The sequence below is a fragment of the Dama dama genome, chromosome Y, assembly GCF_033118175.1.
Source record: "Dama dama isolate Ldn47 chromosome Y, ASM3311817v1, whole genome shotgun sequence".
In the NCBI taxonomy this organism is placed as follows: Eukaryota; Metazoa; Chordata; class Mammalia; order Artiodactyla; family Cervidae; genus Dama; species Dama dama.
The window spans coordinates 14,483,727-14,496,738 of NC_083715.1; the positions used below are offsets into that span (position 1 = coordinate 14,483,727).

General features: G+C 54.8%; 2 pseudogenes; both read right to left on the bottom strand.

The window, feature by feature from the left end:
- Window positions 1–3,489: 3,489 nt before the first annotated feature.
- On the bottom strand, window positions 3,490–5,689 carry LOC133053516 (testis-specific Y-encoded protein 1-like; annotated as a pseudogene).
- A 4,763-nt stretch (window positions 5,690–10,452) lies between these two features.
- LOC133053502 (testis-specific Y-encoded protein 1-like) lies at window positions 10,453–12,652 on the bottom strand (annotated as a pseudogene).
- Between the last annotated feature and the right edge of the window lie 360 nt (window positions 12,653–13,012).

Consider the following 13,012-nt stretch of genomic DNA (forward strand, 5'->3'; position numbering starts at 1 on the left):
CATCTTACCTATAGTCCTCATATGCGGTATCTGTGTTCTGCAAATTGTACAAAGAGAGATGTCTCACACTCGATGATTCTGCACGTAGCAGGTGCTTATGCTCCAGGGTCGATGTATCTCCAAAACCTTACACAAAAGGCAAGGGGTGCTGATGCTCCTGGCCAGGACATGGAAAGAATGCCCAGCACTTAAGATGGATGCCAAGGCCCTCGTAGCTGTTTGTGCAAAGGGCTGTAGGCTCAACCACCGCAGCTTCTGTGCTGGGATTGCAGCCCAATCTGTGTCTCGGCTCGGCTGCACTCACCGACCATGCCCAGGTGATTTCTTCCTGCCTCTCCTTTCTGCCAGAGGTCTGGGATGCAGGCGTCTATTTCCATGTAGAACTGGCTAACTCAGTGAGATCATAGGGCATGATTCCCTGGCTTCACTGCTTCTGCTGGCCAGAGTTTATGTTCCCTTCATGTTTCAGATGTCCTTTCTTGCGTCACCTAGCTCGGTGTCTTCCGACTGCTCACCCTCACAAGTGTTCTTGTAGGCGCTTCTGTGCACGAATATGCACACATGTCCACACTCACATCCCTGAGAGGAGACTTACACATGTGTGGAGGTACAGGCTTTCTTGTCCAGAAATATGGATTTTGGTAAGCACCCGACATGCTTTGTCCATGTTATTTTCCTTCACTTGCTGGTTGATCCTGTCAGCTTGCACTTCTATCTTATTGATGTGTGCTCAATGTTGACAAAATCTTGGCATTGTTCATGACAGGGACAGACCTGCAGAGAGTCTGGCAGGCCTGGAAGTGCTCGGTATGGACAGCTGAGTGAGTTGTGCCTGTGTTCCACATTCTCCCATAACATCGTGCAGGTTCACAATACCAGTCATGTTGGCATGATTCCATTACTTGTGCTTTGCTTCAGGGAACCAGAAAACAAGGGCCTTTGGGCTCAGCTGACTTGGAGAACTGCATTCTCCGTGTGCACGTCTCTACATCATGCCTTGTCAAGTCTGTGCCCCATTGCATGCCTAAACCCATTAAGGCCCACAGCATTCTGGCTGTGGGCCCCTCTCCTCCTTTTCTTGGAACTTTCTGTGTGCACCTGACTACTGTGCCCCCAGCGCTCCCTCCCTGTAGCTGGAAAAGTCCAACGAGATGCCCAAGGCTCCAACAGCCCCAAGAGACTGTGGCAAGCCGGGAATGATACAATGTCATGAAGAAGTTGCACATGCATCTACAGGGTCTCTTCCAGTAGAAGGCATGGGATCTGAGGCCAGAAAGGGAAGGTGGCACCCCTAGAACTAGTCCCTTCAGTTTACTATTACCCAGACCCACGGAGTCCCTGAACAGATGATGCCCTGGCAAACTGGCCCTTTTAGGCCAAGAGCTCATGTCCTTCTTGGGCAGAAAGCACCATTTCTATCTCAAGTGCAGCCAGAGGGCTTGATCTCACCCAAGCCCTCAATAATTTGATAAATGCCAAGCCTTTATTTCAGTTGCTCTCACGAGGCCCAGGTAGGACTCTGGAAAGACAGGCATCCATGCTTGCCGACCTAGCCAACGTGCCAAGGAAGGCAGTCCCAAGCTGTGCCCAGTGACAAAGAACACGGACACCTGGAAAGTAGGATCCGTCTTAGTCTCGCATGGTGCAGATCCCCTAAGACCAAATCGGAGATTCTGCTCCAGCGAGACTGCCAGAATCCACCCTCAATTTCAGACTGTCAGCTTTGCCACACTGGCATTACAGCCAAGGGCAAGACCCCAGAGGAGGGAAGGGATTCACGTCAGGGGGCTCAGCACGAACCTTGAGGTGTCTTTTGGCAAGACCATGGAAAACCAGCAGGCTCTGAGAGGACCCCAGGGCCCTCCTTGTCTCCCACTGTCTCAAGGTACCTTGGGACAAGCAGCCAGCCCACCATCTTTGCGTCCTCCCACTTTCCTGCCTCACAGGCACACTCGGCAGAGGGACACACATGTACACCCCACACATGTGCTCTCCTCGCATTTCTGCACTTCCAGGGAGGTTGCAAGTGCCTGGCGGCATGCCACGCTCACACCCTGTGCCTGCTAGGTTGCCTGGGGTTTCACACGGACAGCCTACCTCAGCACAGCTGACACGTAGTGTTCGATCATGCCAGTGTGTGCTCCTTCGGGAGGGAGCGTGCTGCCTGACAGGCTGATCCTTGGCAGCACGGACCCAGGACTTCTCCCATGTATTTTCTCACGTATGTGGAACAAGGTTCCAGGGCAGCAGGCTCTCTGTGACTCCTCCTCCTCCGGGTCTCTGCCCTTCTCTACAGGACCTTAGCCTCCTCACCACCACAGGTCCTGCCATAGCCACGTCCAACATTTCCATCAGCTGGCCCACTCTGCCACAGACTCAGGGGTACACAGGCAGTGGTTTCAAAGCCCAGCCACACCTGATTTGCCCTGGACGAATCCTCTGACAACCCAAACCTCGACCTGGTCCAAATACACAATATAACACGGTAGAAAATGTGAACATGTTTTCTTTTTCGGTCTAGTTGCACACAAGGTGTCCATGCTCTGAATTATCAATGGCCCTCCATTCCTCCTTCCCACCATGGATAGGATCACTGCAGAGATACTTTGAACAACAACCCTCATTCTGGGGACGCCTCATGACTTTTCTTCTCGTCGCTTGGCAGTTCATCTCCTGACACCTTCATCTGTGCGTCTGCCCTGAGCCAGGAACATACACACACACACACAGACCCACATTAACACATGTGACACAAGACCACATGTGTATATACACACACACTCGACATGTGGACCCAAACACAAACAGGGAACACAGCTCTGTCAGTAGCTGAAGATGCCCGTTCCCAGCAATGTGGGAAATGGCATCAGTAGGCACCATGTCCTTGCCTTGGGGCCCGCTGCCCACCTCGTCCCGCAGCTCTTCCGTATTTTCCGAAGCCGGCCTGAAACCGGTCCCAGCATGTCCTGCATGGTGGCGGTGAGACGGCAAGTGGTGGATGTGGAAATTCACAGACGACCCCAAAGTCAGCACCTAAGTACACTGGAATCCCAGAGAGGACACCCTCTAGTCATAGGCTATCCCAGGAGCAGAGGCGGGAGGCAAGGACCCAGAAAATCTCAAACTTTCTGAGCAGCAGAAGGCCGGGGATAGCGCAATTGACCAAAGGGTGATTCTGACAAACAGACGTCATTCACCCTGCCTCGAGCAGAATCACCGAGGTTTCTGGCATTGCAACCACAGCTGCTTGGAGGGAGACTTCCTTCACTCACGGCCACACCGAGTCCCCACGCCTCCAGTCTCAGCACGTCACCTGCTACGTGCATGACCCAATCCCAGGCTCCGCAGCCAGCCCGCATGAGCCTCAGGATTCCATTGTGGGAAAGGACAGGGCCTCTGCCTCTAAACGGATGTCCCCTCAAGGTCCCCCTGCAGACCCGCTCACCACCTTTGTTTCTGTCAGCTACCTCTCGTGGCACAAATTTCCTCCCTGGGGTAGTACTTCAGGGGATCGTCCCACGCGTCCTGGCCAATGATCTGATGGCAATAAGAGCAAGGTCAGCCCGGGGCTGACCAGGCCCCTAAGCCTCCCGTGAGAAGCCAAGAGCTCCAACATCAATCGCCAACTGTGCGCAGGCCCAAACCAAACGCACCTCAGCAATCCTGTTCGATTCTGGGCAGTTGTGGCCTGACTGCCAATTGAGAAATTTCAGGCTCCTGGTGTCCAGCCTGCGGCTGGGTGCTCCCCGTTCAAAGTCCCAGAACCAGTGGACTGGTGTGGAATGACGTGCCCTATACCCTGTAGAAAGACAGGGAGAAAGGGGCAGATGCGGCAGGAGAAACGTCCACCCACACCCCAAACCCCGGCCACCTTGCATACCCACACTCACCACCGTGGGAGCCACGTTTACCAGTGATGTCAGGGTAACATTCCTTATCAATCACCGTGTGCCAGAAGTACGGGTTGTCCCGAAAGGAGAAGATCAGCTTGCAGCGGGACCTTGGATGGCTCTGCACTTGCACCTGCCAGCACAGGGAGGAAGGAAAAGGTGCAAGCATCGAGGGGCCTCTGCTTGCCTCCCAGGCGGGCCTTAACAGCCTCCATGACGCCTCTGTAAAGTCTCACAGTACAGGCCCATGAATAACACCATCCCCAACCTCCCTGTCAAGTGCCCTACCGACCCATCCTCAGCCTCCCTCTCTGACCTTGAAGTCAATCATGTACCTTAGAAAATCTTCATCCTGGGCGCTGATTATGATTGACACTTGAGGGTTGTTCATAATCTGCTTTGGGTCAAGGAGACATTCAGGTCACATGCCGGGCCAAAAAGAGCCTGGGGCAACAGCTCTAGTCTGGCCTGGAGAAGGACACTGGAACAAGCATCTGCAAGGATGCTTGGCACTCGCGCTTGCACGGCCACGACTCTCTCCTTCAGACCAAGCCTTACCACCAGACCTGCTCATGGCTCTGGGTTTCCTGTGCTGTTTTGCAGGTCAGGTGGTCTGCAACCCAAAAGCAGGGGTGATTTCTCACCTCTGCTGCGCGCCTCCTGGCCAGTGTTTGCTGGGTAGTGGCATGTCACTGGTAACATGGTTAGGACTTGCAGTCCTTGTGATTATTGAATCTGAAGGAAACTGGGGTGTGTGTGTGTTTATATGTGTGTCTGAATGTGTGTGTGTGTGTGTGAGAGACGTCCACATCTGAGCTATTTCCGGTGATCATCCACATTTACAACAATAAATGTCTGCAGTTGCTGCTCTAGTGTACTCTCTCTGGTCATCCTGACCTAGAGGCCCTGGGTACTGATTCTACTCAGACGGAGGCCTGAAGGGGAAACCACGAGTCATGGCTTTGACACTTACAGGTGTGGCTCTGACCAGATACTCCTCGGCTGTGCCTTTGGAACCTGCCAATACCCAGGAACACACTTCTGTCAATGGCCTGCAGGACCCTTCCTCTACCCTCGCCACACACCTTCACCCCCCACTCCTGCACATGCTGCTGCTTTTGCTCCACTTCCTCCTCCTCTTCCTGACAGGCAAACAGCTAGTTGCCGCAGGAAGGATACAGCTTTGGCCCAGAAGCCGGGGATGCCCTGCAGTATGGCGCTTCTCCGAACCAAGTGACGCATCCTTCTCACATGATTCATTCGCATGAAGCGAACGGAGGCCCGGCAGTTTTCGTCACGCAGGGATCTCACTTCCAACTGCAGGGTGGTCAGTGCCTGTAGCACATTTGGCGCCGGCTGCTCACTCGGGCCTCCAGGTCTTTCCAGGCCCTGCTTCTCCAGTGTCTTCTCCTTCAGATCCTGGGAGGATCCCTGATCCCGCTCCTAATCTGCCACAACCTCCACCTCCTCCATAACGTCTTCCGCCAGCAGCTGGCACACTCGCCCAATTCCCGCCTCGTCTCGTCCACCAGTCCCCCTCCGACCCCGCTGTCCTCCACCGCCTACACCACATAAAGGGTGACCTCTTCAACTGCTGTGCTATCTGGTGGCTCCAAAGTCCCATCTGTGCATGGCATGGCAATGGCAGGCCACCTGGCCACTGCCCCCTGAGCACCCGGGCTCCCAGCTAATAAGGTCTGGAGTCCCGGGACGCTCCCACCTTCCTCTGGCCCCCTCTCAGGCTCCTCTGGGACATGGCTGTGACCCCGAGCTGGGGCAGATGCAAAGGGACCGGACATAATATCACAGCAAGTGGTGCGCAATGGCGGCCCAGGTGTAACCGGATGTGGCTCGCTACCACTTTGGGGTGGGGTGAGATCGGAATGGGCAGCACTTTGGGCCTGGTGTGTGCGGGTGTCCTGAGGTTGAAGAAAGGGCTTCCAGAAAGGCCAGGAGAGGGTGCCCGGAGATCAGCCCAACACGCGAGACCCCTAGGCTGTGAGACAGGCTCAGGTTGCTGGGTCAAATCGAGACCAATGGCAGAGAGGGTAGTGGGCGGCACCCTGAGGGAAACGCCCCTAGACCAGAGGGTGGCTTCCTCTCTTCTTTGGCTCCAGGGCAGAGACGTGGCCACACTCGGCTTCAGGGAGGGCAGGGCTATTGCATCTGGCGTTCCTGAAGGCGCTGGCATTGAATTGGCCTCTGGAATTTCAAGCCATGTGTACTCGCTCTGTAATCCAAAGAGCACACTGCTGTGTCCCATGGGACGGCCCATCCCTGGGAGCTCTCCCTGAGTGTCTAAATGTTAGGCAGGGGCACAAAGTGGCTGGATACTTTCCTCCCAGGGATAGGAGCCTGCTGCTGTCTGGATGGTCGGGGTGTGTGTACAAACCTCAACGTTTGCAACAATTGACCTCCACTCTTCTGGGGCACAAGAGCAATACGGCAGAGATCTCTGTTTGTCTCTGCTTCACGCCTATCACTGTTTCTGGCGATCCTGCTGTGTGTGCCCCAAGGAATGCTGTCTCTTTGTCTCCGACTCAATAAATGGTACTGTGGTCCTCTGCTATTCTCTGGACACCAGCGATCAGAAGAGACGCTTAACCTTGGAGTGAAGTCAAGCCCTTCTCCTCAATGAGTCGCACCCACGGCAGATGAGATGGTTCTGGGCCACAGGGTCGGAGAGTGCTCTCTCAAACTGGAAAGCACACGGTGGGTGGTCACTGCTGAAGCACAGAAGGGACAGACGACCCTCCTTCCCTCTCTGGGCAGACATGAATGCTGCACAGGACTCTGGTGGCACGGCCACACCTTGCGCAGAGGGAGAAACGTGTCACAGTCTATTGGCATGACGGAATTCCCTGAAGCATGCTGGAATGCCTACCAGTGAGAAGCTAAGGACACCACCATGCTGAGTTTCATGACACACCAGTGCCGGAGGCCTGCACGATGGCCCATTTACCCTATGCAGGCCCTTTCAAAGAGGTTCTGTTCTCCAGGTGAGAACACATCCCAGCCTACCAAGTGGCCCTGAAGCTGTGAGGCTGCTACCAACAAAACGACCCAGCTAAGCCATCTTACCTATAGTCCTCATATGCGGTATCTGTGTTCTGCAAATTGTACAAAGAGAGATGTCTCACACTCGATGATTCTGCACGTAGCAGGTGCTTATGCTCCAGGGTCGATGTATCTCCAAAACCTTACACAAAAGGCAAGGGGTGCTGATGCTCCTGGCCAGGACATGGAAAGAATGCCCAGCACTTAAGATGGATGCCAAGGCCCTCGTAGCTGTTTGTGCAAAGGGCTGTAGGCTCAACCACCGCAGCTTCTGTGCTGGGATTGCAGCCCAATCTGTGTCTCGGCTCGGCTGCACTCACCGACCATGCCCAGGTGATTTCTTCCTGCCTCTCCTTTCTGCCAGAGGTCTGGGATGCAGGCGTCTATTTCCATGTAGAACTGGCTAACTCAGTGAGATCATAGGGCATGATTCCCTGGCTTCACTGCTTCTGCTGGCCAGAGTTTATGTTCCCTTCATGTTTCAGATGTCCTTTCTTGCGTCACCTAGCTCGGTGTCTTCCGACTGCTCACCCTCACAAGTGTTCTTGTAGGCGCTTCTGTGCACGAATATGCACACATGTCCACACTCACATCCCTGAGAGGAGACTTACACATGTGTGGAGGTACAGGCTTTCTTGTCCAGAAATATGGATTTTGGTAAGCACCCGACATGCTTTGTCCATGTTATTTTCCTTCACTTGCTGGTTGATCCTGTCAGCTTGCACTTCTATCTTATTGATGTGTGCTCAATGTTGACAAAATCTTGGCATTGTTCATGACAGGGACAGACCTGCAGAGAGTCTGGCAGGCCTGGAAGTGCTCGGTATGGACAGCTGAGTGAGTTGTGCCTGTGTTCCACATTCTCCCATAACATCGTGCATGTTCACAATACCAGTCATGTTGGCATGATTCCATTACTTGTGCTTTGCTTCAGGGAACCAGAAAACAAGGGCCTTTGGGCTCAGCTGACTTGGAGAACTGCATTCTCCGTGTGCACGTCTCTACATCATGCCTTGTCAAGTCTGTGCCCCATTGCATGCCTAAACCCATTAAGGCCCACAGCATTCTGGCTGTGGGCCCCTCTCCTCCTTTTCTTGGAACTTTCTGTGTGCACCTGACTACTGTGCCCCCAGCGCTCCCTCCCTGTAGCTGGAAAAGTCCAACGAGATGCCCAAGGCTCCAACAGCCCCAAGAGACTGTGGCAAGCCGGGAATGATACAATGTCATGAAGAAGTTGCACATGCATCTACAGGGTCTCTTCCAGTAGAAGGCATGGGATCTGAGGCCAGAAAGGGAAGGTGGCACCCCTAGAACTAGTCCCTTCAGTTTACTATTACCCAGACCCACGGAGTCCCTGAACAGATGATGCCCTGGCAAACTGGCCCTTTTAGGCCAAGAGCTCATGTCCTTCTTGGGCAGAAAGCACCATTTCTATCTCAAGTGCAGCCAGAGGGCTTGATCTCACCCAAGCCCTCAATAATTTGATAAATGCCAAGCCTTTATTTCAGTTGCTCTCACGAGGCCCAGGTAGGACTCTGGAAAGACAGGCATCCATGCTTGCCGACCTAGCCAACGTGCCAAGGAAGGCAGTCCCAAGCTGTGCCCAGTGACAAAGAACACGGACACCTGGAAAGTAGGATCCCTCTTAGTCTCGCATGGTGCAGATCCCCTAAGACCAAATCGGAGATTCTGCTCCAGCGAGACTGCCAGAATCCACCCTCAATTTCAGACTGTCAGCTTTGCCACACTGGCATTACAGCCAAGGGCAAGACCCCAGAGGAGGGAAGGGATTCACGTCAGGGGGCTCAGCACGAACCTTGAGGTGTCTTTTGGCAAGACCATGGAAAACCAGCAGGCTCTGAGAGGACCCCAGGGCCCTCCTTGTCTCCCACTGTCTCAAGGTACCTTGGGACAAGCAGCCAGCCCACCATCTTTGCGTCCTCCCACTTTCCTGCCTCACAGGCACACTCGGCAGAGGGACACACATGTACACCCCACACATGTGCTCTCCTCGCATTTCTGCACTTCCAGGGAGGTTGCAAGTGCCTGGCGGCATGCCACGCTCACACCCTGTGCCTGCTAGGTTGCCTGGGGTTTCACACGGACAGCCTACCTCAGCACAGCTGACACGTAGTGTTCGATCATGCCAGTGTGTGCTCCTTCGGGAGGGAGCGTGCTGCCTGACAGGCTGATCCTTGGCAGCACGGACCCAGGACTTCTCCCATGTATTTTCTCACGTATGTGGAACAAGGTTCCAGGGCAGCAGGCTCTCTGTGACTCCTCCTCCTCCGGGTCTCTGCCCTTCTCTACAGGACCTTAGCCTCCTCACCACCACAGGTCCTGCCATAGCCACGTCCAACATTTCCATCAGCTGGCCCACTCTGCCACAGACTCAGGGGTACACAGGCAGTGGTTTCAAAGCCCAGCCGCACCTGATTTGCCCTGGACGAATCCTCTGACAACCCAAACCTCGACCTGGTCCAAATACACAATATAACACGGTAGAAAATGTGAACATGTTTTCTTTTTCGGTCTAGTTGCACACAAGGTGTCCATGCTCTGAATTATCAATGGCCCTCCATTCCTCCTTCCCACCATGGATAGGATCACTGCAGAGATACTTTGAACAACAACCCTCATTCTGGGGACGCCTCATGACTTTTCTTCTCGTCGCTTGGCAGTTCATCTCCTGACACCTTCATCTGTGCGTCTGCCCTGAGCCAGGAACACACACACACACACACAGACCCACATTAACACATGTGACACAAGACCACATGTGTATATACACACACACTCGACATGTGGACCCAAACACAAACAGGGAACACAGCTCTGTCAGTAGCTGAAGATGCCCGTTCCCAGCAATGTGGGAAATGGCATCAGTAGGCACCATGTCCTTGCCTTGGGGCCCGCTGCCCACCTCGTCCCGCAGCTCTTCCGTATTTTCCGAAGCCGGCCTGAAACCGGTCCCAGCATGTCCTGCATGGTGGCGGTGAGACGGCAAGTGGTGGATGTGGAAATTCACAGACGACCCCAAAGTCAGCACCTAAGTACACTGGAATCCCAGAGAGGACACCCTCTAGTCATAGGCTATCCCAGGAGCAGAGGCGGGAGGCAAGGACCCAGAAAATCTCAAACTTTCTGAGCAGCAGAAGGCCGGGGATAGCGCAATTGACCAAAGGGTGATTCTGACAAACAGACGTCATTCACCCTGCCTCGAGCAGAATCACCGAGGTTTCTGGCATTGCAACCACAGCTGCTTGGAGGGAGACTTCCTTCACTCACGGCCACACCGAGTCCCCACGCCTCCAGTCTCAGCACGTCACCTGCTACGTGCATGACCCAATCCCAGGCTCCGCAGCCAGCCCGCATGAGCCTCAGGATTCCATTGTGGGAAAGGACAGGGCCTCTGCCTCTAAACGGATGTCCCCTCAAGGTCCCCCTGCAGACCCGCTCACCACCTTTGTTTCTGTCAGCTACCTCTCGTGGCACAAATTTCCTCCCTGGGGTAGTACTTCAGGGGATCGTCCCACGCGTCCTGGCCAATGATCTGATGGCAATAAGAGCAAGGTCAGCCCGGGGCTGACCAGGCCCCTAAGCCTCCCGTGAGAAGCCAAGAGCTCCAACATCAATCGCCAACTGTGCGCAGGCCCAAACCAAACGCACCTCAGCAATCCTGTTCGATTCTGGGCAGTTGTGGCCTGACTGCCAATTGAGAAATTTCAGGCTCCTGGTGTCCAGCCTGCGGCTGGGTGCTCCCCGTTCAAAGTCCCAGAACCAGTGGACTGGTGTGGAATGACGTGCCCTATACCCTGTAGAAAGACAGGGAGAAAGGGGCAGATGCGGCAGGAGAAACGTCCACCCACACCCCAAACCCCGGCCACCTTGCATACCCACACTCACCACCGTGGGAGCCACGTTTACCAGTGATGTCAGGGTAACATTCCTTATCAATCACCGTGTGCCAGAAGTACGGGTTGTCCCGAAAGGAGAAGATCAGCTTGCAGCGGGACCTTGGATGGCTCTGCACTTGCACCTGCCAGCACAGGGAGGAAGGAAAAGGTGCAAGCATCGAGGGGCCTCTGCTTGCCTCCCAGGCGGGCCTTAACAGCCTCCATGACGCCTCTGTAAAGTCTCACAGTACAGGCCCATGAATAACACCATCCCCCACCTCCCTGTCAAGTGCCCTACCGACCCATCCTCAGCCTCCCTCTCTGACCTTGAAGTCAATCATGTACCTTAGAAAATCTTCATCCTGGGCGCTGATTATGATTGACACTTGAGGGTTGTTCATAATCTGCTTTGGGTCAAGGAGACATTCAGGTCACATGCCGGGCCAAAAAGAGCCTGGGGCAACAGCTCTAGTCTGGCCTGGAGAAGGACACTGGAACAAGCATCTGCAACGATGCTTGGCACTCGCGCTTGCACGGCCACGACTCTCTCCTTCAGACCAAGCCTTACCACCAGACCTGCTCATGGCTCTGGGTTTCCTGTGCTGTTTTGCAGGTCAGGTGGTCTGCAACCCAAAAGCAGGGGTGATTTCTCACCTCTGCTGCGCGCCTCCTGGCCAGTGTTTGCTGGGTAGTGGCATGTCACTGGTAACATGGTTAGGACTTGCAGTCCTTGTGATTATTGAATCTGAAGGAAACTGGGGTGTGTGTGTGTTTATATGTGTGTCTGAATGTGTGTGTGTGTGTGTGAGAGACGTCCACGTCTGAGCTATTTCCGGTGATCATCCACATTTACAACAATAAATGTCTGCAGTTGCTGCTCTAGTGTACTCTCTCTGGTCATCCTGACCTAGAGGCCCTGGGTACTGATTCTACTCAGACGGAGGCCTGAAGGGGAAACCACGAGTCATGGCTTTGACACTTACAGGTGTGGCTCTGACCAGATACTCCTCGGCTGTGCCTTTGGAACCTGCCAATACCCAGGAACACACTTCTGTCAATGGCCTGCAGGACCCTTCCTCTACCCTCGCCACACACCTTCACCCCCCACTCCTGCACATGCTGCTGCTTTTGCTCCACTTCCTCCTCCTCTTCCTGACAGGCAAACAGCTAGTTGCCGCAGGAAGGATACAGCTTTGGCCCAGAAGCCGGGGATGCCCTGCAGTATGGTGCTTCTCCGAACCAAGTGACGCATCCTTCTCACATGGTTCATTCGCATGAAGCGAACGGAGGCCCGGCAGTTTTCGTCACGCAGGGATCTCACTTCCAACTGCAGGGCGGTCAGTGCCTGTAGCACATTTGGCGCCGGCTGCTCACTCGGGCCTCCAGGTCTTTCCAGGCCCTGCTTCTCCAGTGTCTTCTCCTTCAGATCCTGGGAGGATCCCTGATCCCGCTCCTAATCTGCCACAACCTCCACCTCCTCCATAACGTCTTCCACCAGCAGCTGGCACACTCGCCCAATTCCCGCCTCATCTCGTCCACCAGTCCCCCTCCGACCCCGCTGTCCTCCACCGCCTACACCACATAAAGGGTGACCTCTTCAACTGCTGTGCTACCTGGTGGCTCCAAAGTCCCATCTGTGCATGGCATGGCAATGGCAGGCCACCTGGCCACTGCCCCCTGAGCACCCGGGCTCCCAGCTAATAAGGTCCGGAGTCCCGGGACGCTCCCACCTTCCTCTGGCCCCCTCTCAGGCTCCTCTGGGACATGGCTGTGACCCCGAGCTGGGGCAGATGCAAAGGGACCGGACATAATATCACAGCAAGTGGTGCGCAATGGCGGCCCAGGTGTAACCGGATGTGGCTCGCTACCACTTTGGGGTGGGGTGAGATCGGAATGGGCAGCACTTTGGGCCTGGTGTGTGCGGGTGTCCTGAGGTTGAAGAAAGGGCTTCCAGAAAGGCCAGGAGAGGGTGCCCGGAGATCAGCCCAACACGCGAGACCCCTAGGCTGTGAGACAGGCTCAGGTTGCTGGGTCAAATCGAGACCAATGGCAGAGAGGGTAGTGGGCGGCACCCTGAGGGAAACGCCCCTAGACCAGAGGGTGGCTTCCTCTCTTCTTTGGCTCCAGGGCAGAGACGTGGCCACACTCGGCTTCAGGGAGGGCAGGGCT